The following is a 24349-nucleotide window of genomic DNA, read 5'->3' as shown; positions in this document are numbered from 1 at the left end:
TGTATATTTACATGTCTATAGTACGCGAGAGTAATAGAAGAAGAGAGAAGCGAATGGGGAGAAAGAGAGAAAAGGGGGCGGTGGAAGATATTCGGCGAGAGAAATGCGAGGGACGACAGAGAAATAGCGAGGGGAGTGGGATCGAGGGGGCTAAAAAAATGCGCGAAAAAGAGTGAGATAAAGTCTCTTTCACTGCGGTAAGGGCTGCGTGTGGGGCTTTGGCAAAGTGTACGCGAACGTGAACAGCGCGGAAGGAAAAAAGAATGAAGCAAGCAGGGACTCTCTCTCGCAAGCCTCGATATTTCACCACTCACGTACAATGTGGTCATTTGCATTTTCCCACGAAATTTCCTTCACTCCAGTGAAACTACCGAATTTCAGAATGAGAGGCGCACCCACTACCGCGGCGTATAATGTTACGGGCGCATAGCTAGACGCGTAAAGAAGTCGACTGCCTCCGAGTTTCTTTGAAAACGCGGATGCTCGAGTAGCCTAATGCAAAAGTATATTCTATTCATTTTCACCTGGTAATCGAGTATTAATTTATTTGTCATTCGTCCAGCAGTGGGCGATTAAAAGTCTCTCGGGTTTGCCGTTTGTGACACACCGTATATGTTTCAACACGGCGAGTCAAAACCCGCATAGAAAGGAAGAAAAAGAAAAGTGTGCGTGCGCGCGTGCATGTGTGTGTTAGCAAAGTGTGAGATAAAGTAGTCAAGATAAAGCGACGCTCGGATGGATCACACGTGGACCACGTTTTAACACAAAGTCCAGCCTTTGCGAACATGAACCAAGAGCGGCAAGGGGGTGGGGGTAAGTAGAAACCCATATAGAATGTCCGTGGACGTACAAATTGTGAGAATTATGGAAATTTCGACGTACCCGACGATTACCCCATGCTCAGAGCCTCGTTCCAGTTCGCTCATGTGCGGAGGGTATACACATGTCTGGTAACTCTATATCTTCGTATGTCTCCACACACGTTTTTTGTGGCGATATTCTCTATGGTATTAAAATAGTTTTCGAGACTAGAGAGAGATACGGTAATCACTTGAGGATCAAAATCAATTTTTTATCCTCGAAGCAATGAGAAACTGTTGAGTGAAGGAGGATCGTTCAATTTCATGACTAAAATTCGATTTGGAAAGTCAAGTATCAAGAATATTGCATGCCTTCGAACTCCTCCTCCCAGATAATGGGGGCTTCCGTTTAACTTATCTACGAAATTATCGCTCTCTCATTCTTACCCCTAAAACTTGGATAAAAAATGGTTCGTTCGACTGAATCCATTTTGTTGGATTAAAATTTGGTCGGTCCGAGTTTTTTTTTTATTAAGCTACGTGAGATTCGATTCCTACGACGAAATGATAGAATTTTACTCCAGATTCAACACGACTGATTCACTAAAGCCGAATGATTTTCGCTCGAGAAATTCCGTGACTTATCTGCTAACGGATCATTTGCTTTGATGAATTCCAACGATCAAATCGACTGAATGGTTATTATTCGGGTGAATAAGTAAATGAATTTCATGATATTTTGTGGCCTCAATTATTTTGTTTTATTTAACAAGTACATCGGTGCCCGCAACAGGCAAAATGTTCGATTGAGAGAGTCGAGAAATTCGTTTCGATTGAAATAAATGTTTTTTCGTAGTGAAAATTAAAGCGCGCATACTCGAGGCTTTTGAGACGAAAAATGGAGTGTATTATTGTGCCTTCGATGACTGAACAGTGACACGGATCTGCACATTCATTCGGGGTGTGTATGCTATTGTAAGAAAAAGAAAAAATTTTAATATAAACGTGAGCGATGCTTGATTATTCTTTCTGAGCTTGTGAACACATGTCAGCACGTCTCTTTCCCATCCATTTCGCATCGGCTTTACTCACCGGTATTACATATATTTTGTGTACGTTTTATATATACTGTGAAATCTTTCATCTCCCGATTTTCTGGGCTCCGAATACATACGAATTCTCTCACGCTGCCTCTCGTTTTTTTCTTTCTCGAAGAGCCTGATTTTTCTCACTGCGATTTTTCCATATCTTTGCTGTGAGAAATATATTCGCGACACGCGTGTTAGGCTATGCTCAGGACAGAGAAAACGAAATGTATGTACTCGCGTCTATATGGGAGAAGGGGATGAAAATGTTTTTATTATTATTATGAAAAGCTGTCGTACGACTCTTGTCGTGAATATAATGTTCACGTTTCGTATTTCTCTTGGGGAGGAGACTTGGGGGATTGGCCAATTTTCGCGAGGAATAAAAAACGGAAAAAACCTCCCGAGATCGCTGTTTTCCATTCTCCTTCTTTCTCTTTTCACATGTGTTTGTTTCGAGAGATAGGGTTGCTTTACATGTAAACCTTTTTACCTTATTTTTTGTCAACGTTTCTCCCTGCATTCCCTTTCCTTCGTCTCTCTCTCTCTCTCTCTATTCTCCCTGCAGCTTCCGGCCGTTCTTGGTTGCCGTTGTCACACACGAGCAGGGGGCAAACAATCCTCCAGCATAGGTGAGATAGTTTTTCGTGTTGCTAATGGTTCTAGCTCCGCTATTTTGCTCCACTATTTTCGTGCTCGCTAAAACGTATGTTTACGTTGTAAAGAACACATATCCTTGTGCTCAATGTAAATTGCAAGTGTATACTACAAGGGCGTGCCGCGCTGAGTGTTCGAACGACCAGCTCCATGTTTTGTCTCAAAACTTTTTTCGACTGATCACACCGGTACTTATTCTCCGTGTGTATTAACGATCACGCTGCTTGTGCAATGAATATTCATTGAAACGAAGGTGACGAAATGGAGAACGAGAGCGCGTGCGAGGGGAGAAACGGAAATAAAATTCCTGAGCAACGTGTTTTTATTTCCGCCTTTCCTTTACGAAAAATCTTTTATATTCGAGGAGACACAATCGTCTCTACGATTCTTCACCATTCTCCTAGACAACTTGGCGCGTCCACCAGATCCTGTCAATTATTTTCGAGTTTGTGAAAAGCTTTTTTTTCGTAAACCCTGACGCAAGAGCCCACGGCAGATGGTGTAGAAACGCTTATTAAGAAATTAACCCGTTACATTACGATGTGCAATGCAGATACGGACGCGCAGATGGATATTTCGAATACATAACGTCATTATTTAACGATCAGTTCAAAATGCTCGAAGGAAAAATCCTGCCTCGCTGGCCATCTTGATTCGAGACCATCGAGTCGCGATCTCGCGCTCATGATCATCTCGTAATGACGCGATGAGATTTTTTTCAAAAAAGTCCCTTTCAGAGGAGGCGGTTTTTCGAAGCTTATTCCACGCAAATATTCCTTTCACCTTCGCTCGTTTCTTGCACATCTCGTCAGAACTTATCGCTTGGGATATATACTTTCCTCTTACGAACCCGAATATTCTTCAAAAAACTGATTTTAAATTACAGTATGTAAAAGTGCATACGAATAGATCGGCGAAATTTCAGGTCAGGTTATCGAACATTTAATGATGAATTAATACTTCAAAAATCGTAAAACTTATAGAGGAGCTTATGGAAATTTTATCATAACCACATTTCTATTCAAGAATTCATATACTAAAAAATTCTAAATTCCTGATACAAATTGTCGCGCGACTCTATGGTCAAATGACTATTTATTAATCGTCGAAATAAAATAGGTTATAAGAAAGGTTTTCTGCATCGAATAAATCTTAGGGCAATTTAAACTGTATTCGTATAAATTTATACAAGATCATATTTAATAATTTATGATTAGAAATATCTTATGAGTGCTTATTTGACTCCGTTTTTCAATATATACATATATATATCGGTTCTCTTCTCACCTGACAGTCGAAAGATATTCTAGCCTCCAAACTGGCCGGCTATCACGAAAGTATATACATTCTTAACGTTGCCAAGTATATCGAGCCACTTTATGGCAGTCGATTTCCTGCCATTTTCTGAGTTTTCATCGAGATTATTTAAAAAATTCTCTTCGAATGAGTAGATGACCCTATATTTTTATGGTCACATTGGAATTTTTATAATTTAATCTTTGAGAAACAATTTTAACATATCTAATCAATAAGGAAACGAATTCTGCAATCATAGTGTTGGCGGGATGGGTTTCTCATAAGATGCCGAGTTATATTTATATTTTTGATCGTAAATTTATTGATATAATCTTCGGTAACCTAGTAAATCCTTTAGCCATATGAAAGTTTATCACGTAAAAAAGATATAATTTGAAAACCACGAGTTCGTCTAATATCGATTGTCGCGCGACTTCTACCTTAATGATGGAAGTTGGAAAAATGACAGAAGCAGAAGCTTTTCCTGCGTATCCGCGACTTCTCAGAGGCTAGGAATCAGTCGAAATTTCGAGTACCCCAATTTGGGTCGCCAAAAAATACGGTCATGCGAAAGGAATACCTCGACGCGAAAAAGACGTTCCTGGTGCTGATTTAACGCACGAGTTTCTCTCCCCGATCGAGCAGTGAGGACATTCGTCGTTTCCCTGCACATTTCCAAGATACTTTTAGTAAGCAATATCTGCAGAATAACGTAGAACGAAGTTCGTGCGTCAACATGAAATCGGGCCGATGATATATAAAACAGTTATAGTTGGCTCGCTCGTCCGGAGAGGCCTCTCTTCACCAGGATCTCCTCCGAACCAGGATGCGAAGACCGGACACACACGGGAAAACCGAGTTCGTCCCTCTAATGGGCGACACGGGACGGTCGCAGCTGCGGCCACAAGTGTGATAAATGGATATACTGAGACACGGGGGGCGGGAAGGACCGCTCGGAGGAAGAGGTGAAGGAGGAAAGGTGCAGGGACAAACCGAATTGTATAGTTCAGTGGTGATGGCGGTACTTCGCTCACGTTGTATGTTGCTTTATTGGAGAGGTTGACCAGTTAGCGGGACGCTCCACTCGAAAGTATGGATAGACGTATCTATCGTACAGTAACAGTGGCCAATAAAGTAGCCAAGAATAAGGTACAGTCATTTTAAAAAATTCGATAACACTAAAAGCTCAACGGTTTCGACCATTTTTATGTTTCTATTTTACCAGCAGGCTCATAAAAAGAGTAAACTGTGCTCAAAACTCGAGGACTGACGAGCGGTCGAACGGTGTACGCGAGTTTCCGGCAAGATATTGTGCGCTCGTTGTTAACGAAGATTCGATAAATCGAAATAGTTTACAACAATTTCAACGCGTTCGATAACCGTGGCAATAACGACGAGCAGCATTGCTGAGATCGTCGCATTACGTCAGTTACGAGGATGCCGTGATAAATTCTCGTCGTAGATATCATCGATACATGCGCATGAAGGATGACCCGACGATACAGCGAAATCCAAAACGCGAATGACGGCGTACAAAATTCCGGATTAGTATCGCGTTCGTCTTTCACAAAAATGTTTACTATTTCATGGCAAAGAATTTTACCTTATTTCTAGAATTTACCGAATCAAAGAAATATTTTTCAAAGTTTAAAACAGTCAAATAAACGCGAGTTTGTTGGAGGTTTTAACGTTTAAACGTCAAGCATTTTCCACAATCAATATTCCATCGACCATTGTACTTCTCGATTTATTTTCAAATTCGATGCAACCAATACCAAGAATTTTCGCACAATTAGCGATATTCGATATTGAATTTTCACATTGATAATCCCATCGGAATATAACGAGCTACGGTAAATGAAGAAAAAAAACAATTCAATGCATGAACCACTCAAAAAAATAGAGTTAAAGGATTATGTTCCGAGCGATTGCAGTTGAATGCTCGTTTATTAAATTTCGATCGTTTGTTCGTATCTAAATGGGAAAATTAAAAAAAAAAACAAAAAATGTCTGTGCGTTCGCAAGTCCCACCGAGTAATTTGATCAATCATCGGAGTTGCCCTTAACCATTTTTGAACAAGATTGTACAGTCTCGGGGCGCATATCGGATAATTCAACGCGTGCATCTAAAGCACTAATGCCAAGTATAGTGTAATAGAACATTCGGTAACTATCTGTATTGATGAAGCACCGAGTGGTATCGGGATATCGATATATAGTAAGTGTAATACATCAGTTTGGCTCATATCGTTGTGAATGTTTGGTCGTATGACAAGTTGTGCGTCGCATAATTGATGAACGATGATCCTTTTCGACGCCTGAAAGATGGTCCGGAGCTTCGAGTATAATGAACGAAAAAAGGTTGTTAAATTTCATAACGAAAAGATAATAAATCGGAATGGAAACTCAGTGACACCAGTGCAATTATGGAGAATATTCCATCGGGACAATTTTCGTTGGTGATTGGTAAAAAAAATAAAAAAAAAAAAAAAAAAACAAAACAAAACAAAAAGAAAATTCATTGAAAACGAGATCGATTATTCCAATTTGGGCAATGTTTGACAATGGCTTGGAATAATCCACATATTGTTTTTCGTGTCCAAAAGAGAGGTTCGATTGAATTGGGAGCGCACGAGGAATGAGTAAAATTGAAGCTTCGAGCTCGACGGAGCACTGCGTTAACAAAGGTCGTAGGTAAACTATTTCGCGAATGTTGAATACATACGCAGAGTTGTATCGTGTCGATTTCAGTCGCTAATGGCAGATTGAGAGAGAAAAAGAGGGAGAGAGCCGGGAGTGCCTTTCAGCAAAAAGCCCTCTCGGCAAAGCATTTTGGCGTCATCCATCCGGGAACAACCAAGAGAGAGAAAAGAAACTGAGAGACATTGATCGAATGGAGAGCGAAAAGAGGGAGAGAGAGAGAGAGAGAGAGAGAGAGAGAGAGAGAGAGAGAGAGAGAGAGAGAGAGAGAGAGAGAGAGAGAGAGAAAGCAAGAGAAATTGGGGGATACTCGCATGAATAATTCTAAATCGAGAGTTACGAGAGAAATAGCTCCGGATTGCTTTCACCTCTTTTATAGTCGAATGTGAAGCTTTCAAAGTAGGATATACTCGATGCCCACATGTTCAATCGTTTTCGTGAATTTCTGAAATAACGACATTTTTTCAAAATACCAGACAAAATACTGAAATTCTCTCCATCGAGTCTCAAGTAACACGGACGTTTGCACAAGAATTTGTATGTATTAGTTATTTATCTACTGAAATTCACAGTTCCACGAGTTCCGCTTCGTGCGAATGTGCATACTTGTACCAGAGAGCAACTCGAGTTTGGAATATATTTTCAAACGATGTCGCTGTGTCCACTTGTTTTTCCAAATCTATTGGAGAAACGAATTTATTTCGGGTTTACATGACTCGTTAATCCAAGAGTGCGATTAGAGTCGGTAAGCCTGAGAATTATTTCGGAGGAAGAAAAATTCGTATTTCTTCCGTATCTATGTGGGTCAGAATGCAGAGACGGTGAATAGTTCTTGTGTTTTCAGGCACTTTGTTGCATTTTATTAAAGCAAGGAATCTTAAGGAACGAGCAGTTACTGCGTTAATTCCTTTTTCGTTTCTCTTCTCGCAAACCCCCCTCCTACGAATTCTCTTTGGTGCATCGACATGGCTTTGCACACTCTATATACACGGATAAATAAAAATATATATGCATAGCGTTGCACGTGGAGGAAAACCACGGAACGTTATCGTGTCTCCGCCTCAATGCATACTCTATAAACATCGGATTTTAGAAATTCCAAAGCTACAGAGGAGCAAATAGAAAGAGAAGCGAAAAGGAGAGAGAGAGAGAGAGAGAGAGAGAGAGAGAGAGAGAGAGAGAGAGAGAGAGAGAGAGAGAGAGAGAGAGAGAGAGAGAGAGAGAGAGAGAGAGAGAGAGAGAGAGAGAGAGAGAGTACAAAGGATTAAAGAGAGGAAGAGAAAGAAGAGAGATGGTTGATGAGAAGCTTGACGACGTTTTGTGCACCGGAACTGTTTCAGCGCTTCTCTGTCGACCATCAATGCATACGTTCGTCTGTAGGACCGCATCCGCATGCGACCAGAAGCTGATAGAACACAGAGAGTACATCTATTTTCTCTTTCTCCTCCACTCTTTGCCCCTTTCTCACTGTCCCCAGCTTCCTTCCTCTCTTTAGTGTGGTGACAACTGTTCAGCTCTTTTGTCTTCCGTGTATACATACGACGTATATATGAACGTATACAGATACGTTCGTGCACTTCTATACTCGGCACGAGAATCCTCCTTTCGTTTACTCTATCACGACCACGCTTTAGCCTATCCAACTCTCTCGTGGTTTCCCTCCCTCACACCGCCACCTTCGTGTATTTATATGAGCCACGTTGCATTCAGAGAAAATACGAATGGTCAACGCTCAACTGCGTTTCGTGTTTACACGCACCCTCGCAAATCCTCGTGGCTTTAACGTATAAAAGTATTTTTCGAACTCATCTCTCCACCTTATTCTCGTTTTTACGTGAAAGCGCTCCATCGATGTACCAACAATGAAGGAATTCATATCAGAAGCCGTAATACTTCATCTTCCATTTAATTTATTACATTTATTCAATAATCATCAATTCATTTCACGCGAATACCTTCGATGATAAATCTACGGAAAATGACAATCGCGTGTTATGAGGTTCGTGTCATTTTCATAATGCTATTAAAAAAATACTTACATGTTCACAATGACGTTGAAGTTTGCAACGTTCGAGTCCAATGAAATGACCTAAAAAAAGTCTCGAACAATTCAACTAAATCTCCAATTTTGTTTCCTGCCGAATTTGCAATTCGTTATTTTTAAACATTCACCAATGATTCGTGAGACAAATCAAAGGATCAAACAAACTTACCTGTAAGTGATGTTCGATCGAAATTATATATAGAGTCTCGTTCGAGATGATTACTCTTTATGTAGTACCGCACCGTTCGCTTTATGATCACAAATTTCAGAGCCTTCTTTTTTACAACTCCTCCTCTCAACCTTCGTTTGTCCCTCGCGTCGTTACATCTTTGTTTTGTCATATCTCTTAGAGTTTTAATTGAAAAATAAAAAATAAACTAAAAAATATGCAACAGATTACTAATATATTCTTGTCAGGGCGGGCAACGATTTAATTTCCTTGTATTGGGAGGGTCGTAATCATCTCGAACGAAACTTTCTATATAATTTCCATCGAGAGCATCACTTACAGGTAAGTTTGTTTGATCGTTATTACGAGTTTCGTTCTCGAGATTACTTTATGTAAATGTTTAGAGTGGCTTACAATATATATATTTTTTAATTTCTTTTTTCCTTTCTTTGCATGATTTATAATTGAACAAAATTTATAAACTTAATCGTTATTTGATTCTTATGCGTTTTTTTACAATTTTTTTTTTCTAAACGACGACCTGCAGTTACTATCGCCTTTACTTTAATGTTTGTGACTCTGAATTGATGTGACCACGTCACGCACAAATAACGTTATGACAAAACAAAGATGTAAAAAAGAGGGCTCTGAAATTTGTGATTATAAAGATTAAAATAATCTCGAGAACGAGACTCTTAATATAATAATAATTGGTCAAAGAGGAATCTTTTTTTCGTTCATTTCGTTGGACTCCAACGTTGCAAACTTCAACGTCGTTGTTTATAATTTTATTCCGATTCGTTATCGCTTTGGAAAATTCTATAAAAATTGATCTCTCTCTCTCTCTCTCTCTCCCTGAACAGTTTCCGCCCATTTCGCTAGCTCATACGAACTTCTCGTTTGAGCGATGTAAATCACATTTTTCATCGAGCCGAGTGAGCGCGTCCGGAAAATGCGCGTCTTTGTCGAAGGCTCGTGGATAGACCGAGAAATTTCTAGAAATGATGAAACATCTGAACGTGGCTCAAGATAAAAATGGATAATTACACACACGAGAGAGACCGATCGTACGGTTTTTATGGGTTTCGAGAGTTCAGATGAGCTCTGTCGAATAAATTAAAGCAGGCGAGATATATCTGTAGAGTTGAACGTGGTCAATGAACCCGAAACCACGTGGTCGCGCCTCCGCGGACGTTCGCGAGAGATAGAGGGTGGAAGGCCCGCGGAGGGAGAAGGGAGAGCGGGGGAACGCAACGTTGGCGAGTGACATCGATCGTAAAACGAGGTCAATCTTCGTGATCTCATTGCTCACAGTAGGAATCGCCAGGACAGTAACGACTGAAAAGATGCTGACTGAACGATCTTCCGTACAATCCGCGATGATGGCAAAGACCTCCCGATCAATAAATTTCCTTTTATTCGTCACCGAACACTCGAACGCCGCAGACACATTCTCGCTCGCGTATAACTGTATTCGTGAGGCCAAAAAATACAGCACAATTCGTTCGAACGAATCGCGTTTCATTCCGGTTGGAGATCGTGGCAGATTCCTTTCGGTCCGCTCCGACGAGGCTCTCAAATTTCAAAAGTCTCCAATATTCGATATATTTTAACGAATAAAAACGTAATCGAACGAATCACCAACGACTTTGTCCCTCGAAAAAACATATTCGGTTCGATAAGAAAGAACAAATGAGAGAATGTTACGAAATTTTTCAACTCCCGGAGTTACAATCATCATTTTTGTATCGTTTCCCTGATCAAAGTCACCAACAGCCAAAGTATGATCTTCGTTAAAGCGTCTTAATAATAGCCACAATATTAATGATCGTTGTTCATCATTAATTTGGCCGAACGTGTAACACGAATGAAGCAATAACGATTGCGTCATTTTTTCTATTAAACTCGAGCCGATAACGAGGTTTGTTATAATTACCTACGATAATTAGATTTCGGAACGAAATTAATCGGTCGAACGATTCCTTCGAACAACTCAATTTGTCCCTGTTGACCGACCGATGTGTACCAAATTATTGTTGTAAATTTCATCAAAATGCTTGATTAATCTTACACGTCTCGAGACACTTAATTTTCGTTGTTTGGCAACATCAAAAAAGTAGCAGCAAGTTCATCATGCGGTAGAAAAATTGTTGTGGTTCATACTCGACCACCCGAAAGAGAGGAGGAGAAAGAGAGAGGGCATCCCTCAAATTGATGTCCTATAGATACGGATTTTATCGAGCGAGTATTGCGATAGGTCAGGTCCTCCAAGTTTCATTTTCTGCACAGCTCCGCGTAGTTCTGAGCAGGAAATTTTTTTTTCTATTTTATTTCTAATCAAGAATTTGTTCGCACGTTGTTCATAAAAAATGAGTGAGCTGAAAGGCAATTCGCTAAACTTTTCATTCGCATGAATCCATTTTAATGATTATTCAAAAGGTCAATCTTTCGGGAAACAAAACATTCGATTCTGCGTATTTCTCCTCGAAGAGTTTGTTATTCAAAGAGTAGGAAAAAATGCATTTTGTAGAAATATCGAAAATTCGTTTCGAGCGGTAACGTTTCGTCCGATATTCTACCGAAAAAGTTTTATTCGACGATGGAAATACTCACATCATAAATTTAGTTCGTATTTAAAAAATACGATATTCCGATCACCATTCGCTGGCGTATCTCATCTACCATTTTATTTTGGCTCGCATTACTTAGGCATTGCGTTGATTAAAATTTGAAAATAAAATGAAAAAAAAAAGTTTTCAAATGGACGCAAATATCAAGTTCTACATCAGGAAAATATTTCAGTGAGAAAAAAATGAAAAAATTGAAGTTCATTAGTCGAGCATAAAAACAGAATTTATCCAGCGTCCATTATACGTTCCAAATATATTTTTCCCGCTACGATAATTGAAACGGAATTTCAACGAGCACCGAATAATTTGAGAAAATTTTATTAGACGATACCGAATTGAATAATAAAAACGTGAAAATGTCCCGGAAGCATTCGATCTCAATATAATAAGAAAGAAAAAAGAATAATCCGCAATGAATAAAAGAGCGTAATTATCGAGTGAAAAATCGTTCTGATATATCTAAATAAAGAAATAAGTGGGTTTACGCAGCTCGGAGCGCGGAGTGGAATAAGAAATTGGCGCGCCGGCCGGCTGACCAATAGGCCACGTTTCTTTCTCGTGACGTAACGCGGCCCCGGGATGTAGCCGTAGCGCGGTCGCCGCATCCGACTGTTCGTCATTAAACACGCTCGTGTATGTACACAGGCGCCATAACACAGAGGACGGTAGCACGCGGAGGAACATTTTCTCGCTGCGTCTCTTTTTATCTCGCTCGATTGTACTCTTGAGCGCGAGGAGTCCGAGAGATGAATTTCTCATTCGGTTTTCTCCGTGTTTCTCGAACACTCTGCATTTTGCGTTAGCGCTAAAGTATTCGTGGGCCAAACTTTCCTTGCAAATCCGCTCAGTTTTTCATTACTCGATTGATTCAAGTCTCTCGCGGGACGAATTGTTATTGTCGATAATCTTAAATCCATCGAACTGTGACTAAAACCCGAAGAAAATTTCAAGTCGAATCGTTGACAGCCATAACCTTGAAATTGACCTACCTTACAGTACTTTTCTGCGACTCGAGACTTCTTTTCGAGCGATCGTCGACACTCTTTTTTTTTCTCAATCCGAGTGATTCACTGAAACGATCAATTGACTCGAAGCTTCCAACTTAATTGTTGACCGCGCACGTTTTTCATCGGTTGACCAATCGATTCAGTCACCTGTCAAACTGACATTTGCGCGTTCAACACGTGCACGCGAACTCGCTCGTCGTTCCCGACAATTCGTTCCCTACGACTCAATAATAAATGCAATATTTTCGGGATACGAGGATCGGAAATGACGTACAAACACCCTCTCGATGTACGCGCCACGAAGTCTCGCGGCAGACTGAATCGGCGCGAGACTGCGGCGCTACACTACTCGGCCGGTCGGCTCTGCGGACACACTTCCAGTCGGATGCTGCGGGAGAGAGCGAGAGAGAGAGAGAGAAAGAGGGAGACAGCGTGCCGGCTGGATGCGTCAGTGTCGCAACGTGCTCTTCTGCTGTCGTTTCTCCCGGATTCTCCCGGTGCGCTACGAAACGCTGCCGCTGATTTTACGACTGCTCCCTTATGTATACCGAGTCTAGGCTAAACGCGTGGCCTCCCTGCTCTCTGTGTGTCAGCCTGAACTTACGACTCGCTCGGAACGAGCTGAGCACAAAGTGCGACATTTCGGGCCCGAAAATTGCCCAACAAAAACATTGTGAGAAAAGGGAAACCAATTAGATCTTTTTCTCCAGCTGCAATGAGCTTGTAAAACAAGATTTTTATGCTTTCTTTCTCGTGCGTTTCGAGCGATGCTTACCCCGACGGATGTTTTTCGAATTGGCATTTCCACGACGAAAGAAAACCGATTTGGAGAACCCTCGGAACATGTCAAATTTTATTGCATTCTGTGCCGTAAATTTTTCGTTAAATTCCGATTAACGAGTCGTTCGAATCAGGTTTAAAGCGTCGTTGTGAAACGTCGCGGGATTGTTTGGCTCGAATGGATATTCGAAATTGAATATTCGACGCTTGACAAACTTTTATTCGCGAGTGTACCAGTCTCACGTTGTATATAGCAATGTGCGGTGGAAAACCACTGTTGGAACGAATCCCAGGTCCCCAGGTGGTAGAGCGACGTGCCATTTCGCACGTTGATTTGTTTTGGAGAATGTTAAAAAATCGAAGACCAAAAAAGCGCTGAGGGAAAGAGGATTGCCTGGAAATTTCGGTAGACTTATTTTTCTATCTCGGTCCGGAGCACCGTTGCTATGAGAATTTCATCAAAATTACGTTTCCTCGTCTCACCTTCGCTCTGTGGTTTTTAAAAATTCCAATATTTTTCACTCTTGTCGATTATAACGAAACTGGAAAAAAAGTGAATGATTTTAAAAACACTTAAAAACACTGAAATACTGAAATGGAAACACTGACAATCGGCATTATTTCCACTATCATTTCTTCTCGTTACAATTTCAATGTCTTTCTGTACCTTTTCTCTGTAACATTTGAAACGATTGTTCGGACAAAGAATTCTCTAAAAGAGGATGCAACGCAGTGACACACACATGCACATGCACGCACGTGGCACATTTCTTTAGCTTCAACGGGGGTCTCGACGGCCTTGATTTATTTTCCGGGTGCTCCTTCCGACTGGTACTCCGCTCCGTGCGGCATCACACACGATGCTCTTGCCCTTTCTCATACTCTCTATATGGATTGCTCTCTTGGATCGCGTTCCTTTTTCTCGTATTCTCGAGAGGTTATCGACTTGAACAGAGAGAAGAGAACTAAATTGGAAAAACGATTTGAGTGTTCGTGGAAAAAACTAATCTTTTACGATCACTTACGAGGAGTGATGAACAATAGTTTTTTATTAGCAAAAACATAAGTGCATGAACGATTAATTATATTGACCTTTTTCCGAACCCTCGTGATCAAATTTCAGGTCACATTGCCTCACGTTTTCAACAGTTATTTCGGTGCTTCTGAGTTATGCGAAGTTGTTCTGGAATGCGAAGCGTCATGAAATGCGTCGCTCTTGTCTCAAGACTACTGATAAATCAACCACTGACGACCGATAAAGCACACGAAGCACAAGGACGAACGTGAGTAAATGGAAATTATGAGAATGTAGAGCGTTGAAAACTGTCGCGAGTATGTCCATGATCGTGCGGACTCATTTTTTTTACAAAGTTGGTCTTCCGGTGAAAAAAGCGTCATAAAACGCCGATAAAAATAATCGAAAGTTCTCAACTCAGCGCCCGTGGTAAGAAAGCCTTTTTCACTTATTTCTTTCTTGTTTTATCAGGGTCCTGACGTTGTTTGTATAAAGTGCTCAATTCGCGTGTTCCCCTTTTCTATTTTTTCTCTCACTTTGAACACACCACGGTGAGATTCTCTCCTTCGAAAAGCACCGAAGGACGTTTTTTTAGCAGCAAGAAGCTCGCCTGCCGCGAGTAGAAAACTCCCGCTGCGGTTACGCACACAACTGCACACATTCGAAAGTTCGAACGGTTGAAAAGTTTTATCATCATCGCTTTTTTCCGCTACTTCTTTGCGCTCCTCTTATTTTTATTTTTTATCATCGTCCGGACTATGCCAACTACTTGAGTAACAAAAAAAAATGGAAAAAAGCGAGTGTCTCGGGACGGAGTCTTCCGTTCGGTTCCTGAACAGAGAAGATACCGAACCTCGTGTTGTGCCCGTACATCGCACTCCTAAAATAAAGAGTATATAAATTAAGCGTTCTCAGCATAAATGCATCGACGGCGAGAAACATCGACGTTCCCGAACGAGCGCATCGACCGTCGATGTCATCACCGAAACTTCGAGAAAGAATATCACGCCATATTGTCGCGAGAGGGGGAAAAACCCCCGAGTCTATAAATTTATCAACTAACCAAAATTCGACGGTCTTTGACGAGAATAAGGTATTACACCTTTTTTTGAAAACTGTTTTAAAATAATCCTGTGATCGTAATAAACCAGTAGAATTTTCATTTCAATTTTATAAGACGAAAAACTATCTTGAAAACTTTTTTTTACTTATGATTTTCAATTTTCGCGCGGAAACGCTAGCCGCCATGTTTTTTCGGTTTGTGACGCCACTCCGTTAGTAAACAATACAATTGCGAAAGACAAAGTAATAAGATTTGGTGTCATTGGTGTCTCGTGCCTGAATGCAATAACACAAGTGAAAAAATGCCACAAAAATTGTGGATTCATCGCCACCATCAACATATTTATCATTGGTAGATTTGTACTATCTGCTTTCACAAAACCGTTTTCCATAATACGATATTAATCAAATGAATGATAAAAGTCCACAAACGTGCATAATAACTTGTAAAATTTCAAAATAACACAGAGCGCACAATAAGAATCTAGATTGTTTACTATCGGAGTGACCTCACGTTGGAATCCAATATGGCGGATGGCGTTTTCGACATTTTAAAAACAGTTGATAAAGACGATTTTTAAAATTGAATTATAAAATTTACATTGCATTTTTATGAATAAATATTGACGTTTCTCGTTTACTTTTTATACGAAATCTATCATAATCATGCATTTTTATATATTTTTTTACATGGTGTAAAATACCCTATTGTAACGATTGGTCTCGAGGAAATATAAAACTTCGATTTTGTAACTTCTTAAATAAACTTATTGTCAACTTGTTGTAAAAGTATCGAGTTGGAGTTCAGCTCTTTTGGCCTAAATCCCTTAAATACTCGTCCTTGATAACTCGTCCCTTCGCGACGGTCTTCGCGGACACAACACTTGTTAGCGATGGTTTACCAGTCATTTGACATAATTGCACTTTGATCTGGGGCGGCAATTCCGCCGGAAACTTACCGAGAGAATTCCAACTTCAACAGCAAACAATTGTTTTGAATGAACTTTTCGAAGAAAAAAGTGTGCACGAGAAAATAGTTCATCCCGAAGAATTCCCCGGATAATCCGGCCGAGATAAGAGCCATTTCGGTGCGGCTGTCCTTCGCAGTGTCTCTGAAGGTCTCGTGCAACAATTGCCCTCACTAAATCGTTTTTTCACTTTGTCAGGACGAGTGTTTCCCGAAACGTACGACAAGCGCGTCTCCCTTCGAAATGGTACGTTCAATAAACGCTCTTTCACCTTCTTCCCGGTTGTTGTGAGAATATAAAGTTTTTCAGAAAACGACTCTTCGCCAAACATCCGACCGAACTTTTCAGCGCCAAGTGCTATTCGCGATAGTTCCTTTTTTTCATAAAATTTTCCCTCGGAGCTTTTCATTCGCAGGAAATATTTATTCGATGCAGTTATGCGGCCAGTTGGTTCATTTAAAAGCCGACAGATTCATCGCGTGACGGTTACATATTTGCGAACAAGTACATCCGTTCGCGAGAGTTATGAATGTAACGTAAATTTGGCCATCGCGCACGCGCGCGTTACCGCCGCGTTAAGGGAGCCAAGTTTGACATAAAATGTCTCGCACGTATAGACATTCATAAAAGTCACGCTCGAGAGCGTCCTCGTTTACCACTTTGAAATTGAACTTTGGATTCGTTCGCGGTTTTCCAGTGGGTTATGAGACGAGCATATAACTCGCGTATTTGTACAACACGCGTATACACTAAAACGATACAGCACGAGCGCGGTGCTGCAGAGATAAAAGCAATGAAGAGAGAATGGAGTAAAAGTGGACGAGAAGATATCTTTTGTGACAGCGGGAGAGCTCGTGCAGAAGAAATGCAGCGTCAAGTGGGCCACGAAATTTTTGTATTTCGTTGTTGCAAAGCGACTGTAATTATACTCGGTGCTGGGAAGACGACTGAACAGAATTTAACTTCCGATCTATTTCCATTGTCAATTGCGCTTTATTACGAGGGAATTATAGTTTTTCTTGTAAAGTAAATTACGTCAAAATGTAAGAAAAATGTAAGAAAAATAGCGCTGTTATCGTTATGACGACATGGCGCTGGTGAGCAGGACAAAACAGAGACGTTCAACGTTGACGGTAATTCAAGAGAAAATGTATACAGTATCTCCGGTAGCGTTGAAAAGAAGCGCGAGGAGCAGTCCAAGGCAGACAGAACAGCGTAAGCGTGCTCGGCAATGAATTTAATTTATTGCAAGTACAGTTTTCACGAAAGCTCTTCCTCTCTTCTCTTCACTCAGTCCGCTCTCCCTCTTTTTATTTTCTCGTTAATGTGTAAAATAGTTTATGATGGCTTGCCAGCGGTTTCTGTGAACAACCGCGGGGTCATTTGTGCTGGTTCGACGCGTTCGCATCCCGACAATGCATACTTTCCGCTACTTCACTGACTAATGCATTACCGGCACACGCGAGTACGTAACAATGTATAAATATGCTTGTTATTATAAAATCCGCGGTTAAGAGTGTTGAATTGTACGAGAATTTCAGTGAATATGAATACATCCGTGCATTATCATTGTTACTATTTTATTCTGCTCTCGCAGTGAAGGTCTGTTTCACGCCTCCGCATATCCCCACGAATTACAGACGAATTCACGAATTCTCGACTGTTTTATATCTCGCAATGGGCGTCGATACTTCTTGTGAAGTTTCTCGAAATTTTACGCCATCCCGAGAGGCACGATTAAACGTTGCATAAAAATTTAGTCACGATGAATTCAGCGTTGATTCGCGGCAGGGAAATAAATTGAGAGAAAATAATTGTGTAGAAACAAATTCGGATAACTCACCCTCGAATTCCACGCGCGTCTACTCCATTTTTCTCATCTTCCTTCTTCGACGCTTCTACATTTTTCTGGTATCTCTGTTGCTCGGTGTGCTCCAATTAATCGCCGTGAAACGTTTGCTTCGAGATACACGCTCGTCGTTAATTGCGATAAAAATTCACCTGCTGTGAAGCATCATTTTTTCGTTCGAACGGCAGTTGAAAAAATGTTGAGAAATGTGTTACGGCGCTTCTCTAATGAAACCGATTAGTTTGTCGGAAAAAAGACGACTTTCAATTATTTCTGGCACCCGGAATTGAGCTTTTTTTCAAAATTGCAATCAATCGGAGATTTTTTGGTCGCAATTATATTTAAAATGTCTTCCGCTGTGGGACCAAGTTATTGATAAAGAAAATCATCCGCCAATCCCGCGCTAACGATTCGACGGTAATTCTCACAGTTTTATTGTTCGTTTGCGAAGATAAAGAAGCAAATAGTTATTGCGATTGTGGTCGATGAGCAGTCTTCTTTCGCCTCGATTCTTAATGAGAAAGTTTAGCGAAAGCGAAAACGCTGCCGAGGAGGAAAAGTGCATTGTGCAACGGAGTCAAGAGTGATGAGCATGAGAGAAAATTTGCTCGGGTTCATCGTCGCGCACGTCAAGTAAGATACTTTGCTTTCATTCCATTCCTCGGGCTCTTTTGCTTTACGATTCGTAATAAATAATGTTGGAAAAAAGGCAGGCGAAACGAGCAGGGAGTTAGTCCGGACGATAAACATAAAAAGGTAAAATAGAGCCGAAGCGAGAGGAGGGTAAGCGGAAAGGAAGAACGGGGCGAGGTGGAGGGCTTGGAGCAGGGAGTGATGAATTAAAGCAACGCTTATTAACGAGCCGCCGTGTATTACGAAAGGTGGAACGGGTGGATGTACGTAGAGGAACGACGGTGGCGCCTCGTTGACCGCGAGTCGCGCTGCATCGCGACGCTTCTCCCCACTCTTACTCCGATTCTCCCTTCCCTGCTCCTCGCCAACTCCGTCGTCTATCTTTCTCTCTCCCTCTTTTCGTGCCTGCTAATTTTCCTGTGCGTTCTCAAAAAATTTCACAATTTTCGCTATTCATTCCGGAAATGTTTCCGCGGTTCAATTTTTTACGAAAACGCTTCCGATTCTGCTGATTTTGAAGGCGCATCGTTTGACCCATAACACGCATTTTTCGCTTGGGAGATATTCCGCTGGTCGACCACGAGCAGCTGGTTACAAAGCTTTGGAAAACACAAACGAAGTGCGCTGATTGAAGCAGCGAAACGACGGATTATGGATCTAAAACGAATTTGGGTAACACATGTGACAGGGGTGGGGATCAAATGTTGGAATGACTAAAATTTCGAACAGCTAAAATCTCGAATTTATAAACTTCGAATGATAATATGGAGACGGATAGATTCGACTAGAGCTTTGAATGCCGAAAATAAATAAAGCAGAAACTGCAAGGTTCGAAGAACGTTTACATCGAAAATAGAATGTAACAATCGCCCATAGGACGATGATTAAAATATCGATTTTTCGAAAATTCGACTATCACTCTTTCGATTCATAAATTACTACAGTCAGCGATACTGTGAAAATTCACAATTTTGAAAATATAATAACGAAATACGAAATATTACTGAGGTCGAAATACTGAAACACCAAAAAGTCGAACAGTCAAAATAGCGAAACGTTAGAAAGTCGATCGATCAAAATAAAGAAATGCAGCGGAGCTCCAAACACACGCGTCTCACTCACTCACTTACTCAGACCGGTGATCTCCCGTTTTAAACATCGCCATTTTGACTTTCGCCTTTTCGAGCCATCGCTATTCTGCATATCCAAGTTTTATAGGCTCGAAAAATTCACTTTCGACTTTTTGCTACTCTATATTCTGGTCTGTCTGTAAAACAATTATTGTCCATTTTCGAAAATATGAACTTTTGACATTCGGATGGTCTGTTAAAATTGCATTCGAAATGAAAACTATCGAAATATATATTTTCGGGTTAATATGAATTCAAAGAAGGAATTTTTGATTAAACGCGCAAAATCTGCTGAATAGTTGATCGGGAATAAGAATTTCGAATAACTTATTTTTCTCCAAACTGATATCACAACTTTTAAAATTTCGAAATATCGACCGTTCTACAATTCAGTTATTCGACATATTGAACCCCACCCATGTGACAGAAGTAGGACAAACATGCGCAGCATTCCAGAAATTTTGCTTAATTTGAAAAAGTGATTATTATATGTTGACAACGATTTCAATTGAATGGAATGTTATCGCGGACCCGAAGAACGCGTACACTAGGGCGGAATTTCATCGCACGATTATAGTTTCGTGCCGTCTCGAGATCTAAAATGAGAACGGAAATATCGAAAATAATATCTCGTATACAACGATGCAAAAAAATTATTTTTCATCTTCGTACGCTCTTTTTCTTATATCTTGCTATTATTAATTTATTAAGGTATTCATTTCGCATGACCGCATTTTTTGGTGGCGCTAATCGGGGTACTCGACATTTTTTTTCAACTTCTATCGTTAACATCTTTTTTAAGGATTCGGTAGCCATTTTGTTTTTATCGTTGCTATGGATTCCTTGCATTTTTTTCTATCTGTGAGACAGTTTGTATCAGGAATTTAGAATTACTTAGTATACATGAATTACTGAATAGAAATCTGGTGATGATGAAATTTCCGTAAGCTCCCGTATAAATTTAACGATTTTTGAAGTTTTTATTCTCCATTGAATGTTCGATAGCCTGACCTGAAATTTCGCCAATCTATTCGCATGCATTTTTATTTAACTGTAATTTAAAATCAATTATTTGTAGAATTATTCGAGTTCGTGAAAGAAATACCTTAATATATTTATACCTGTCTCCGTGATAATTTTACCTGGTAAATTTGATAAATTATACGAAGGTCCGATGGCAAATATAATAATTTTGTCAATTGCCTTGAGCAAGAGTGCGCGTGACAGAGATAGAGATAAATTGAATGGAATCAGTGAGTTTTCGTGTCGCGCCGAGTCGATATTACGATGCCCCTTCGATCTCGGAGCATTTCTCGCTGGTGCAGTGTCTCTCATGACTAATGGGGCTCTGGATCCGCGCCGGAATATCGAAACGGGTCATCTTAATCCTTCGCTCGAGGGACTGGACCGACGACATCGACGCGACTGTGAGCAGGAGACGGCGGGAAGGGTTTGCGGAAATGGGTTTGACCCCGATGGACCTCATACTCCATTGAACTGATCCTCACCATTCTCTTCTTCTCATTGATCTGCTTTCACGAATGATCGATTCGGCTTCGAATAATCGTATCTTGGAAAGGCGATCGTTGGGTGCATAGTTTTGTTCTTCTTTCATTTCAACAAATCGAAGGGCAATCGAATCCTTTTATACGGTCCAACGAAGTACGCTTTCAGAAATATTTGCTTTTTATTTTATTGAAGATATTCCGGTGAAAAAAAAACTGGGAATTTCCGAAGATTTTTTAGAATATTATTTAGAAAATTAGGAAGCGCAGACATGTAAAATCCCTTTATAATTCCACCGCAATGTAAGTTGGCTCAAAGCTATGCTGATGAATCGCATTGATGCGGCTCTTGTCAAGGCATTCGTTGAGCTCACGTGCGAAATAGCTCATTTAAGTTTATGGCCCGCGTTGTCACCAGGCAATGACGTTGTCTCGTGTCCTCGCAATCAGATGCAGCGACGAGAGTTCGATTAACCAGAGAAGGCCGGAGGGCTGTGGAAGCTCGCATTTAGCTGTTCTCTTCATAGTTGAGGAAGTAGGCAAGCCGAGGAAGAGCACGGGAGAGGGAGAAGGACAAGGATAAATTATGGATGCAATGAGCGGATACAGATCGTAGTGGTACATCGCGAGTATATGAACTACATCTTCGTGTATCTCTTGTATGTACACCGAGCTAATTGGGACACTCATTTCGACGAAAACACCAACATTTTCTCCATTTGTCACGATAATAATCGCGCGTCGACGATTTCATGTCAAGCCTCTGGAATATAATCGTTTCGACACTGTTCCAATTTTTTTTTTCAAAGATTTCTTAACGTCCGTTGATAGATTTCTCGAAATAATGTACGAATTATATTTCTAAGTCTCGTTCTCGATGATAGATATATGTAGTCATGCTTGTCATGCTTACTTCACAACGTTTTTTAAGTGAAAACAAGAAAACGAATCCGCCGTGTGCCTTCTGTTTTAAACTCTCAACCAACTTCATATTGTTTTGTTGTGCTGACGCATCAACACGTTTTTTATTTCTTCGCCGTTAGAATATGTCCTCAGACAAAAAGAAACGATCGAGATCACCTTCAGAATCGAGATCAAGATCAAAAAAGAGTCATCGCAGGGACAAAGATGACAGAAGATTCGACAAATTGCAAAACCAGATTTCCAATCTCACGGAAGTGGTGGAGCTGTTGTTGGAATCTAAAAAAGAAGTTCCAGTACAGCCAGCAATTGACGATTATAATAATAAAGAAATTACAGGTAAAGTATACGTATAAATAGTAATCTAAAGACGATCTCAGTTACTCTATCACTCCACACGAGGTTAGAGAGCTATGAGTCCACACGACTCTAGCAGGGGGTTTTGATTGTGAAGTTCAATAAGAACATTGGTCACATCATACACAATAAGTGTCCCTTATAGAATGATCTCTTTATAGTCTTCTTGGTTTTGCGCCTTTATCCTTTCAGCTAAGGATATAGAGGAAAATAATAAGGAAATTATTCCGCAAACGGAAGATGAAACTGAGGAATCGTTACAAAGTCACTCAAGAGATATTGTCTTGAGAGCTTTGGGAGTTGATTTGAGTGAATCTAAGTTTAAAGAGACAAAATATCACCCGGAATTGAAAAATACATGGGGTAAATGGGTGAAGCAAGGTCTTCCTCAGAAAAACAAGACGGAAATCTTGGAACTTTACAATAGGAAAGCAGAATTGCATGTCGAAGCTCCTAAACTCAATTTGGAAATCGTGCCAATGTTGACTGACATCGCTAAAAAGCGAGACCAGCATTTCGTGGATACCCAAAACTGCGTAGGCACAGCCTTGACAGCCTTGGGAGCGGCAGTATCTATGATTATAGATCCTCCGGAAGATGGAATCGATGAAGATATCTTAATCGATTATCTTAGTCATGCTGGTCAAATTATGTCTGACGTATTTTTTCAGCAGTCGGTCGCTCGTAAATCTTTCATCACACCCCAAATGGACAAAAGTATTAAACCGTCTGTGGAAGAAATGGTTTCAGATGAATGGTTATATGGAGACAATCTCGTAGACAAAGTAAAAAATGCCAGAGAGATCGAAAAAGCCTGCGCGCAAATTAAGGACAAGTCCAAAAAAGATAATTTCAAGCCTCAGGGAAACGCCAAATACCCGTCTGCAACTTACAAGCAGACGGGTCAATCACAGAAACGTCGTTTTTTCAAGATAAAGAGGAAATCTTTCCAGAGAACATTTCAAAATTTGTCTCAACACCCATCACAAAACGCAACACAGACCAAAACAAACTCTCAGACGACGAACCAGTCGTCGTACAAGAAATGAATAAGGTACAAAAAATAGCAGGTAGATTATTTCAGTTCCGAGAAAAATGGCAAAATATTACCGACGATAAATTCATATTGAATTGTGTAAAAGGGTATAAAATTCCTTTCATTCAAACACCGATACAAAAACTTATTCCAAAGAATCAAATTTTTTCTAGCAAAGAACAAGAAATAATGGAATCAGAAATTAAAAAGTTATTAGAGAAAGGTGCAATTGAAGAGTGTCTTCCACACAAGGATCAATTTATTTCTCCCTTTTTTCTCGTCCCTAAACAGGACGGGTCTTTTCGATTCATTTTCAACCTGAAAAAATTGAATGAATACATAAATCCTCCACATTTTAAACTGGAGGATATAAAAGTTGCCCTGGGTTTGGTTTCTCGAGACGATTTCATGGGTTCATTGGATTTGAAAGATGCCTATTTTGTAGTGCCAATATTTGAGGAACATAAAAAATTTTTGAGATTCAAATTCAAGGAAAAACTTTTTCAATTTTGCTGTTTGCCTTTTGGACTGTCAATTAGTCCATATATTTTTACAAAAATTATGAAACCCGTAACGAATATATTAAGGACAAAGGGTATATTCACAGTGGTTTATCTGGATGATTTTCTATTCACCAGTAATACAAAAGATGTATGTGAACGAAACATGAGACAAGCCGTTCATTTATTGGAGAGTCTTGGTTTC

At 40.3% G+C, this 24349-nt stretch overlaps 1 protein-coding gene and 1 long non-coding RNA gene across 2 annotated transcripts in view; both read right to left on the bottom strand.

The window, feature by feature from the left end:
- PH4alphaEFB (prolyl 4-hydroxylase subunit alpha-1) overlaps positions 1-12701 on the bottom strand; it is a 71053-nt gene extending 58352 nt beyond the window's left edge. The window contains exon 1 of the mRNA XM_043416976.1: positions 12371-12701. The gene's annotated coding sequence lies outside the window, so the exon portion shown is untranslated. The remainder of the gene's footprint in view (positions 1-12370) is intronic.
- A 560-nt stretch (positions 12702-13261) lies between these two features.
- On the bottom strand, positions 13262-14107 carry LOC122409419 (uncharacterized). Its single transcript, XR_006260683.1, has 3 exons — positions 13836-14107; positions 13652-13710; positions 13262-13562 (listed from the first exon to the last, which is right to left on the bottom strand). It is a non-coding gene; the product is annotated as an uncharacterized lncRNA (long non-coding RNA).
- Positions 14108-24349: the final 10242 nt, after the last annotated feature.

Source organism: Venturia canescens, chromosome 4, assembly GCF_019457755.1.
Source record: "Venturia canescens isolate UGA chromosome 4, ASM1945775v1, whole genome shotgun sequence".
NCBI classification, from domain to species: domain Eukaryota; kingdom Metazoa; phylum Arthropoda; class Insecta; order Hymenoptera; family Ichneumonidae; genus Venturia; species Venturia canescens.
This window is presented reverse-complemented; position numbering and strand designations above follow the sequence as displayed.